Below are 12,172 nucleotides of genomic sequence, written 5' to 3' on the forward strand. Positions count from 1 at the left end.
GACTTGTTAATGTTCTGGTATCTTTGTGTGTGTGTGTGTGTGTGTACAATCCCAAGTTAACCTATAACCTTACTGTTCTAGTAATAGGTTCATGCAGACCAGTCCACCATTGTGTGATAACTCTTTAAAGACTTTGTGAGTCTTGATGTACTTTTTATGAGAAATGGTACTAAAAATACTTTGAATTATGGAAAGTTAGGGTTTTTAGTATCTTCAGCGAGAATGTGATTACAAGATAAGAAAGTCTAGTGGCAGTATTCACTAGGATTTCTGCTCAAGGACTTAACCAGTTTTCCCATTTCTTCACTTCTGAGGATAAATCATATATATTAAGGGCAGCTGCATCTCCTTCATATGTGGAATGAAGGAGATTCCTAGGAAGTCTTAACTATGAATGAAAGAGCTGTGGGAATGCTTTTCTATCCTTTCTAAGAACCTGTATTCCATAAGAAAGAAAATACACCTCTACCCCGATAGAATGCGACCCAATATAACAGGAATTCGGATATAGCGCGGTAAAACAGTGGGAAGCCCTGGGCCCTTTAAAGCGCCACCGGAGCCCCGCTGCTTTACTGCATTATATCCGAATTTGTGTGGAGCCCCTGGCCCTTTAAGTCACCACCTGAGCCTCACTGCCAGAGCTCCAGTGGTGATTTAAAGGGCCTGAGGCTCCCCACAGCAGCTGGAGCGCCAGGCCCTTTACATCCCCTCCAGGGCTCAGGCAGTGATTTAAAGGGCCAGAGGCTCCAGCTGCTGCAAAGAGCCCCGGGCCCTTTAAATTCCTGCCTGAGCCCCTTTAAATCACCGTAGGGGAAGGCGGTCCAGTCTGGCACAGTGTACCGGCTCTTGTCAGTATGCCGGACTGGACCGAACCCAATATAACACAGTCTCACCTATAAGGCAGTGAGATTTTTTTTGGCTCCCGAGGACCACGTTATATCGGGGTAGAGGTATAGCTGTTTGCATCAAATACCGACTCTCATGGATGAGTTGACAGAATAAAGCTATTTGAAAAGCAAATTAAAAATGTTCTGTGGTTGATAAAGATTTTCCCCACGTGTCTAACCAGAGGAAAGAAGAACTCGGAGCAAAAATGACTTCCAAGATGTGTGATTTTTTTCCCCAAACATTTTAATAATCCTTTAGTGGGATAGCATACTGCATGATATTCTGTTATGATCACAACTGGGTCTGAAGTAAACTGTAATGTTCAAAAGTAGAATGAATATTGCCCTTGAAATGAGTGTAAACATCTAAAAAATAGATTTTTGAGAGGTGTATATTCAGCCTTTAAGCTAACAGTAAAGTCTCTTAAACTATCCAATACAAAAAAAAAAAAAAAAAAAAAAAAAAATTAGCAGAAAACAGAAATGACAGCAATTATCGATATAAGAGTATTAGAAGCACACTGATATTTCATAACAGGAATACAGCAAAAGTGAGAGGGTTTGTCTCAAACTAGAACAATTGTTATACTGTAAAATCAGTTGTAGGCCTGATAAATGTAAGTCCACCTTATGTACTTCTCATCTTCCAAAAAGAGAGCCAAACTATATAAAACTGATTTGTCCTAATTTTGCCTGTTTTGTCGTATACTTAAAGTATCCTTTTCTTGTGCCAGGTTCTGAAAGGTACTGGAAGAATCTGGCCTCTTCCAATTCTTTGGCAGAAAGACTGTCAGAAATTAAAAGGTTCATAATTAAAGTAACTGTTCTTTACTAAGAAGCCTAAAAATAGGACTGTAGAGTCCTGTGGAAGGTTTTATCAGCAACATTTATGCATTAGTTCTAATATTTGTGCCCTTTTGGACCCTTCTGCTGAATATGAATTGAAGTACCTTTTTTCAGTATTCAGCACTGCTATCTGTATTTATAGGATTGTTCCTTCAGAACTGAGACTAAATATATTTAATACTTTTCTTCATAATTTCTATTGTTTACATTTTACTGGTGGTAAACTATTTATTTCAGAGTGACAGTCTATTTGTGTCAGGTCTCAAGGTATAAAAATCAGACTAAATAGGCTATACTTAAACATTCATCCTGTAGTATGTCCCCATTTTCAGCATAAGGCATTCTTGAGAACTCCAGAGTGATAGTGCCAAAAAACTGGGGTTACTTACCCTAATATAGATAGTCAGCTTTTCTGGTGTATTTTTGCACCTGTGAGCATGTTATAAATGACTAGATTTAAGAGCTTACATATGACACACTTGGGGTACGTCTGCACTTAAATCATCACAGCAACGCAGGTGCACCCCTAAGAGACATAGCTATACCAATGTAAATTCATAGTATACACCAGACCCTAGTTCTCAGAGAGAATAAACATCTGAAGAAACTCATAAGTAATCAAAAATGATGTATTGACCATGTACAGTATTCTGCTTTCCTCTACTTCCCAATCTGAGCACAAACTGTCTTAGGCCTGGTCTACACCGGTGGAGGGCGGGGGTCGATGTAAGATATGTCAACTTCAGCTATGCTATTCTCGTAGCTGAAGTTGATTAATCTTAGTTCAACTTACCTCTCGTCCTCATGGTGCAGGATCGACCGTTGTGGCTCCCCTGTCGACTCCGCTTCTGCCTGTGGCCGTAGTGGAGTTTCGGAGTCGACGGGGAGCGTGTTTGGGGATCGATTTATTGTGTCTAGAAGAGTTGCAGTAAATCGATCCCCGATAGATTCATCGCTACGCGCTGATCCGGTGGATAGTGTGGATGTACCTTTAAGGAACTCCAGCTCATGAGTTTGGGAGGGTGGGGCCGAGAGGGTGAGGTGTTAAGTAAAAGTTGATATCTATTGTCTGAGTTGTTGTTTATAATCAACCTCACTTGCTAGCAAGTAACACTTTACATGTGGAAAAGCCTCCCTGAAGGCAATCATAAAGGAAGGCATATTCTCCTTCAAATGATAGTTAAGGCCCACTTCTACTGATGCCTTTTAAAAAATCTGTCCATTAACAATGGCTTGAGTGGCAGATGGATTTGGCACATTATACATTTTAAAACTGTTTTGATTTTATACTTAAATTGTGTAAGGCTGTGTTTCTACCTCTATCCTTTGTATGTTTCTTGTTTTAGAGTGAAATACACTTGCCCCTTAGGGTAGAGCCTGTGGGCTTGGCTACACTTGGAACTTCAAAGCGCTGCCACGGGAGTGCTGCTGCGGCAGCGCTTTGAAGTGCGAGTGTGTTCTCTGTGCCAGCACTGGGGGAGAGCTCTCCCAGCACTGCATGTACTCCACCTTCCCATGGGGATTAGCTTACAGCACTGGGGCACTGTTTACATTGGTGCTTTACAGCGCTGTAACTTGCTGCGCTCAGCGAGGTGTTTTTTCACACCCCTGAGCGAGAAAGTTGCAGTGCTGTAAAGCGCCACTGTAGCAAAGGCCTATATCTTATGTGTTTGTACAGTTCCTAGCACAACTTTGGCACCAAGTGTTACTGTAACATAAAGTTCTGTAAAGGTAATATATCTAGTATGTGGGCTGGGACAGGAAGCTTGGAAATCAAAATAAATTTTAAATAGTTATTCAGCCATAAGTTCCATAAAAGGGTAGAAAATACTCAAGTATATATATTATGTACAGTAACCTGTTACAAGCCAGTGAGAATTTGATTGTGATGGAAGCTCACAATTTACCACTGTTGTATAATATGAATGTATTGTGTAGTAAAGTTCTGCATTTATAAAGTTACTGATTTTTATTATCAGTCACAAATCTGTTTTTTATTATTGTTACTTCATAAAGTGAATTCAAGCTTATTTTAAAACTGCCTTAAAAGACAAAAGATTGTCGGGGGGGAGGGGGGGAAGCTTACACCCTCTTGGTTTTATGATATGTAAAGAAGGCCTGGGAATTAAGTGGTGAGTGGTGTGTGTGTGTTTTTTGTTTTTGTTTTTGTTTTTTAAGCAAGTAGATGATTAAAGCTTAAATAGGGTGTAAAGTCTGGTCTTCCATAGGTCTGGTAGAAAGGATTTCGGTGGGTATTGTGAGCTCTCAAACCTTAGGGCTTATCTGGAAAGTGTTTGTACCACTTAATTGCATCTCTTTCTATAAACCAATATAGTTAAGTGGTACACGTGCATATCCCACAGTAATATTCCTATAAAGGGGCTTATATTGGTATGGCTTATGTAAGAGCCTTTATAGTGATATGATTGTCCATGCTAGGCAGTTGTACCACTTTAAGTATAAAATCACACCCCTCATCAAAATAATTAAATAGTACCAAAATGGTGTGTAGATTAGGCCTTATATGAAGGCCAGGTGTTAATATATCTTTTGGACTTGGTTTTTCTAAAATATTGGTCAGTGAAGTTAAATAGAAATAAACAAATTTTAGTGCGTAACTAAAAATAACTTCACTTGTCAATTCCTTACTTTTCATTCTTGTCATAACTTCATTAATTTTTTTGCTTGTCATATCCATTCACTTAAGACAGTAGTTCTCAAACCATTGTGCTTGTGACCCCTTTCACATAGCAAGCCTCTTGAGTGCAACCCCTCCATACAAATTAAAAACACTTATATATTTAACGCCATTATAAATGCTGGAGGCAAAGTGGGGTTTGGGGTGGAGGCTGACAGCTCACGACCCCCCATGTAATAACCTCATGACCCCTGAGGGGTCCCGACCCCCAGTTTGAGAACCCCTGACTTAGGACCTGCCCCTTCTGTCCACTATCATATTAATTGGAAAAAAAAATGGTACCTACTCCATGTTCAAATTGGTGGTAGGGGAAGTCGTGTCTGAAGTGGACAGTTTGTTTTTTGGGCACATCTCTTGAATTGTGGAGATGTTCAGAATATGATCATATATGCTGCATAGGTTCTGCTTTGGTCCTTGGGCTTGGCTTCTTGTCACTAGGATTAAAATACAGCCATGAGGGTTTGTTGAGCTTTTTTTTTTTTTAAACTGGGCTTCCCCTTGGTGGGGTGCAGATACCCCTTTATCTCCCACATCAGTTTAGCAGGGTATTCCTTTCCCAGGCCTATTTACTTGTGGTACCAAAAATGAGCTGTCACTCAGAGACAGAGCGAAGCTCTGTTGTAATGTTCCTTGAAGAAGTTTTGATGATTGGATAATGCCTCTGGTTTTCCATTGATAGTTTTGGGAGGGAGCAAGGCCAATCAGGTGAGCCTTGTGTTACCTTGCCTTCTGATTAGGAGTGAGAACTCCCTTTTGCTTGGATGGGTATTCCAGATGTTACTACTTGATTATGCTTTTTGGACTGGACTAGTAATTACTTTGACTATAAATACACTGTTCCTTAAATATTACTTAAATGTACATCTGTCAGTGATTGAGTTTTGACAAGTTATGAGCTTTCTGTAGAAACCTCACCTGATAAAGCTTATGGATAAATATCCTGCAAGATGTTTGTTTAGCACAATGAGTTAACAAATCCCAAATGAATCATCCAAAGGTGCAAAGGATCCCCAGTTTACCATTTTTTTCCCCTTAAGCCACTGCTCCTATAAACCATATAGCATTTGTGAGCTCTCTAGGCTAAAAGTAGATGTATTTAACAGGTCTGAGGTAAGAGTTGTTTACAAAGAATGGGATCCTTTGCCAATGTGTATCCTATGTCACAATTAGCTACTGAACAGTCATGGGCTAGACTTGACTTTTCTTTCAGTGTCCCAAAACCACTTTACCTCCACTTTGCACCTGCTTAGAGTGTAGCTGAATTGGCATCATTCCCAGATTTGTGTAAGCAGGACATGTCATTAGACATGATAAAATTGGATATATAGAATCACCTGCAATTACGTTGAGAAGAGGGGCAGCCTGAATGTCAATATTCAGTGAGAATCGTGTCCCCTGCTGTCCATTTCTGAAGATCAGAGGATTTTTCTAGAAAAATTGTGGTATCAGGCCCAGCCACCCTTACAGGTATAGGTTTTAACCTAGGAGATTAGGTGGGGAGAGTGGGTAAAAGAGTTCCATCAGTAGTTCTTGCAGAGTTGAAAAATCCTAATGACTTTAATTCCTTTCACTTACTAATCATCTTGATCATATGCACATGCAACAACGTATATACTGCTATTCAAACCTGCGCAGCTACTCACAATGGACTTCAGCCTGGTACATAGCTTAATATCTTGAGTAGCCTGACTTCACTGGATGATTGCCATTCTCTTTGCCAAGAAGAGAAGTGATCTATCTTTGTGGTGTAATGCTGGTATACTAGGCTCAGTTAATGAGTCTGAAGCTTTGCAACTGTCTCTATTTGTCTCAAGAGTAACTGCCTGTAGCTAAAGCTCCAACCACTGAACATCTTCAGTACAGTCAGATTCTGCAGGATTGGATGGTGCATGTCCATTGAACTTCTGATTTCAGTGTATCATGCCCCAACTACACTAGAAAGTTTGTGTGCAGTAAAGCAGCTTTGAGCGCTGTTGCTCCCGAGGTGTACACACTGCCAAGCCACTTAGTGCGTAGAAACTGCACAGGTGCAGTGCTCTTTTAAAAAACAAACAACAAAAACACCTTGATGAGAGGCATAGCACTTTCTGCGCCATGGCTACGGCGCTGCAGTGCCAGTGTAGCACAATGACCTCTCTGGCCATTGGTTTTAACTCTACTGCCCTGCCCTCAGGTGACCAACCATCAGCCCATCCCATACATTCCTTTGCAAATTTGAAAGTCCCCTTCCTGTTCACTCTGTGATACGTGCAGTGGTATCAGCGAATCTTTCCAGGTGACCATGCCTGCTCCATGCACCAGGTGATTCCCCTGCTTGGAGCATTGCTGAGCTGCTGGACCTCATTGGCAATTGGGGAAAGGAGGCTGTCCAGTCACAGCTGCGCTCCAGCCATCGGAATTATGATACCTAAGGACAGATTTCTAGATGTGTGATAAAAAAGGGCCATGACCGGGACACATTGCTGTGAAGGAGCTGTGGAACGCCAACCACAAGGTGCAGGAGACAAACTGCCACTCCGGTGCTGTACCCACGAGCTGTCAGTTCTACAAAGAGCTGGACGCAATACTTGGTAGGGACCACGCCTCCACTGTGAAGTCTCCTGTGGATACTTCATTGGCTTTGTTGTCAGTCGAGTGGAGGAGGCGGCGATCTTGGATGAAGAGCGGGAGGGGAAACCAGAGGCAGAGGATGAATCGGAAGCCAGAGATGCATGTAGTCAAGAGCTCTCTTCTACCCCAGAGGAGCCTAGCCAGTCACAGCAGTCAGATCTTGGTGAAGCGCAAACAGGAGAGGAGGCCCCTGGTAAGTGGATATGATTTTGGGAATTGCTGAAGTGAGTTGCTGGGGGCAGGAGGGTTGCAGAAAGCAGGCTTGTCTCCTACCTCATGCCTAGTTTTAGCAGTGGAACAGATTGTTGATGCACTCTCTCACTTCACAGGAATCTCCCTCAGAAATCTCCAGGAAACTCTTGTGGAAATACTGGGCAATCAGCTCCCACAGATTCCTTGGAAGGGCTGCTTTGTTTCTTGCCCCATTAACAGTAACTGTCCTGCGCCACTGTACTGTCACGGGGTTGGGGACCATTACTGCACACAGGCTAGCCACATTGGGGCCAGGGCAGAAGCCGCAGGCTTGGAGAAGACCCTCCCTTGATTCCCTGTTCACCCTCAGCAGCGAGATAACTTCCTATCCCCACACTTTCCACAGGATGTGATTATGGAATGATTATCAGGCCCCCACCCTCCCTCCAGTGCTGGCTCTCCCCAGGTGCCCAGTGTACAGCAAGGTCCAGGAACAGTGATTTACCCTGACCCTGTACCCAATCACCATTTTGGGGATCTTGTGTCTTGTGTGTGCTTGGCTGGGGTGAGCCAGTTAGTGACAAGTGTGAGAGTACTGGCTATGTTTTAAAGCTCTGAAACAGTGTTGTCTGTATTGTAAACAATACTGCTTCTGTAAAATGTTGCATTTAAACTTCACAGAGATGACCTTCGGAGCACAGCCTCCCTCTTTGGTGGTGGTAGAATGATTGCGAAGAATTAGAAAGCGTCCAAGAAGCACTAAGGAGGACTTTGTGTGAGGTTGTGATGCACTCTGCCACCAAGAAAAAGGAATTTGAAGGAGTGACGGGATAGTGAGAAGAGGGACTGAAAAGAGAACGCGGCACACCAGAAAGAAGCTCCAAAGCAATATTTAACTATTATGGAGCGCCAAGTGTACACGCTCCAGGCGATACTAGCTCTTCAAACCAAACAGCTCCATGCCTGCCCTTCACTGCAGCCGCTGTCGCAAAACTCTTTCCGGTGGGCCCCTCTCATCACCAACGCACTCTTATCAACCTCCTGGCTCCATTCTCTACCCGCAGCATTCCACTTCTCCCTCCTCACAGTCCAGCAGTATGGACTCTCAATACGCACTTCACTCAACACCCACCTATCTGCAGTTTGGCCCTGCGGAGCTACAGCACCCACTGCATCGTACTCCAAAGGAGAAGGTTGGATATGATCCCGGGACATACACAAATCTATAGCTGTCCCGGGACCCTCCTCGTCTTGAGACCTTCCATTCCCCCACCCCCTCCCTGCTGATGAATTTTTTTGACTGTCTCCTCTGGTTGTTTGCTTTCAAACAAACAATTCCTTTTATTGAAAGACATCTTTATTCTATTAAGTGAAAGCAAAAAGAGCACTGCAAAGCAACATACGATTATGTTAAGGCCCCTTCTTGCATCATGTGCACCAGTCACTTCCTAGCATTACAAGCACTGCAATCCTGAGCATAGCAACAAATATTAGTGGCTTTCAGCTTCAAAATGCTGCCTCAAAGCATCCCTGATCCTTATGGCCCCACGATCTGCCCCTCTAATAGCCCTGGTCTCTGGCTTTTCAAACTCAGCCTCCAGGCGCTGAGCCTCTGCAGTCTAGCCCTGTGTGAAGCTTTCACGCTTCCCTTAACAAATATTATCACGCATATAGCACACGGCTATAAGCATAGGAATATTGTCATTGTCCATGTCCAGCTTCCCATACAGGCATCGCCAGCAGGCTTTTAAGCGGTCAAATGCACACTCCACAGTCATTATGCACTTGCTCAGCCTGTTGAATCGCTCCTTGCTGCTATCAAGTTGCCCTGTGTATGGCTTTGTGAGCTATGGCATTAAGGGGCAGGCGGTGTCTCCCAGGATCACAGTGGGCATTTCAACTTCCCCTACAGTGATGTTCTGGTCTGAGAAGGAAGTCCCTGCTTGCAGCTTCTTGAAAAGGCCAGTGTTCTGAAAGATGCATGCATCATGCACCTTTCTGGACTAGCCTACATTAGTGTCTGTGACATGCCCATGGTGATCCACAAACACCTGAAGAACCATTGAAAAATACCCCTTGTGGTTAATGTACTCAGTGGCTAGGTGGTCTGGTGCCAGAATTGGAATGTGCGTGCCATCTATCACCCCTTTGCAGTTAGGGAAGCCCATTTGTGCAAAGCCGTCCACAATCTCTCTCTCACATTGTCCAGAGTCAGTCTTTCGGAGCAGGATGCGATTAATGGCCATGTACACTTCCGTCAACATGACTCCAGCGGTTGACTTTCCCATTCCAAACTGGTTAGTGACCGATCAGTAGCAGTCTGGAGTAGCCAGCTTCCACAGTGTAGTCGCCATGCGCTTCTCCAGCGACAGGGCAGCTCTCATTCTCATGTCCTTGTGCCGCAGGGCTGGTGCAAGTTCATCTCACAGTCCCATGAATGTGGCTTTCCTCATGCAAAAGTTACGCAGCCACTGCTCATCATCCCACAAGTGCATCACAGTGTGATCCCACCACTCAGTGCTTGTTTCTTGAGCCCAAAAGCGGCTTCTACTGTGGTCAGCACTTCCGTGAATGCCACAGACATTCTCCTGTCATAGCTACTATGTGTGGTGAGATCAATGTTGCGCTCCTCTTGTCTTTGTAATTTAAGAAATAACTCCACTGCCACTCATGACGTGTTGACAAGAATGCTGCTCACACTGACCAACAGCTCAGGATCCATTCCTGCAGCGAGAAAGAGGCAGGGCAGGGCATGCAGTACACAAACTGTTGAAAGATGGTGCAAAATGCAGATAGAGCTGGGAAGCGAAGCAGTGCATCATGAGGCATTGGGACAGGACCCAGGATGCCCCACGACTCCTTCTGCCTTCCCACAAATCTTAGCTGCAAAGGAGAGAGGTGCTCTGTGGGATAGCTGCCCAGAGGGCACTGCTTCAAATAGCGCTGCAAGTGTGAACAGACACAACAGTGGTTTTCCTTCAGAGCTGTGACTTTGCCAGTGTAGATGTGCCCTATTTCTTCAGAGTGATCTGTGAGTTTGACTTCTCTCATAATTGCTTATGCTATCAGATGGCTTTCAGAATCTCCCAGATGCTATTTCTTTACCTGTTTATGGGAGTGGTATTTGAAGGGCACTGGACAGTGTAAATGCAGCATATGTAGTACTGTGAAATGTATCTGAAGCAAAATTGAAACAGTATGGCTAGTTTGGACACATGGCAGTATCTATACTGCCATCCCACCACTTTCCTATTGTAGACAAGGCTAGGATCTGGATTTCTCGTTAAGTTTGTTTTACTTCTTATTTGGGGAGGGAGAGAGCATTCAGTGTGCCTTCATACATCATAAATAAGGATATGAGCACGATGTTCCCCTTTGTTTTCCGGATAGTTTTAAAACTGGGAAGGAGAATCTCTCACTATGGAGAGAGCCTTAGGACAAGTCTCAGCAGCAAGATTCCTGGGAAATGCGGGTGAATGGTAAACTCAAAGTGAAAACAAATGCAGAAAAATGGCTAGGAAAAGAATGGTGTGAAAAGTACTCTTTACTGTAGTTACCTTTTTTTTGAAAATATGTATAATTTTATTTGTCTGACCACAGGATATAGCCACACAGGAAAGTGTTTCAGATGTTAAGCTGTCTCTTCTTTAGCAACACAGTCTTTCTTGAATGGTTCAGTATAAGCTGCCTTCACCCCCACAGCCTGGAAGCATCTGTGACTGAATTTGGAAGTTGTCGATAAACGTAGTCGATTTTCTCTGAGACCTGACTCTTCATCTGTACAAGTAGGCAGGAGGTTACGCTACTCTTCTTGCTCCCAACAGCACAGTCTTTCAACGTGATACTCACTAGTCATTTCACTATAGTGGACAGAACTGCCCAGATAGTTAATGTCTATATTAGATCATAATCAGTTGATGCATTGTTTTTTGTTCTGCTTTCCATTCTTGATTGGTAACCTTGACTAATCCTGTAGATCTAAATGATTTCTGTCTAGTGGTGGTACCCCTTCATACTATCTTGGGCTGCAGAGAAAGCCATGTAAGCAGGTTGCCAAGTGCCAGTGCATGCTACTTTCTTGAGTCTTCAGGGCAGCTTTTTGATGTGCCAGTAGCTGGCGACTCCTTTGGTGACTGTACTGATATTTATATTTCATATTGACCAAAGGTGATTGACACAAGCACCTGCTGTTCCAGCTTCTCTCGGGCCCAGTCCAACTTCACAACAATGATGCCACCATATACTTGGATCTCCATCAAGTGAGATTTCTTCTGCCACAGTGGAAGCAAATGCATCTGAGAGAGAACTGACCCCTGGATAACCTGGAAATTGACTGTCTCATCCTGCCATTTCTTGCAGTACTTGGTGAAGCCATCATTGTGGGCTTGTGCCAGTCCGTGTAGAAATCATTGCTTGCACTCATCGTTGATGTGCTCAGCAAAAATGGTCTTGAAGGTACAGAGACCACTGGACGTCTGTGTATCACACAATGACAATGAGAGGAATCTATATCATGCTGACTGCCTCTGCTACTTCCTTCTTGTTCACCTTGGATCTGGGCCTGTTGACTTCACAGACAGCATGGAGAATGACAGCCTTGTACCCAAAAAAACTAGTGAGGTGGATGGGGTTGCTGGGGTCATGCTTAGGAAGGCTCTTCACCTTGCCTTGATGTCAACGGCTGGGCATGTGGGGCAGGAAGCACAGGGATCTGTGCCAGGGAACTGAGAACTTGTGGTGGAACATCTTGTCTCTGAGTTGACTTGGAAGTTCGTAGTTAGGCTCTATTGAATTTTTTTCTTCATGCTGTTAGGTGTTGCTCAGTCACCAAAAGATGAGAATTTTTGCTTTCACCTTATTTATTGCAATTCTGATGTTCACTAAAATGTAATTTTTTTCTGTTAGAATCTTAATGTAAAATTAGTTTCATTAAATATAT

At 43.6% G+C, this 12,172-nt stretch overlaps 1 protein-coding gene and 1 pseudogene across 3 annotated transcripts in view; one reads left to right on the plus strand and one right to left on the minus strand.

Annotated features, from left to right (window-relative positions):
• MTF2 (metal response element binding transcription factor 2) overlaps window positions 1-12,172 on the plus strand; it is a 54,186-nt gene that overhangs the window by 2,808 nt on the left and 39,206 nt on the right. The gene's annotated exons all lie outside the window — the stretch shown is intronic.
• LOC116820509 (large ribosomal subunit protein uL3 pseudogene) lies at window positions 10,924-12,081 on the minus strand (annotated as a pseudogene).

Source organism: Chelonoidis abingdonii, chromosome 7 (assembly GCF_003597395.2).
Source record: "Chelonoidis abingdonii isolate Lonesome George chromosome 7, CheloAbing_2.0, whole genome shotgun sequence".
In the NCBI taxonomy this organism is placed as follows: Eukaryota; Metazoa; Chordata; order Testudines; family Testudinidae; genus Chelonoidis; species Chelonoidis abingdonii.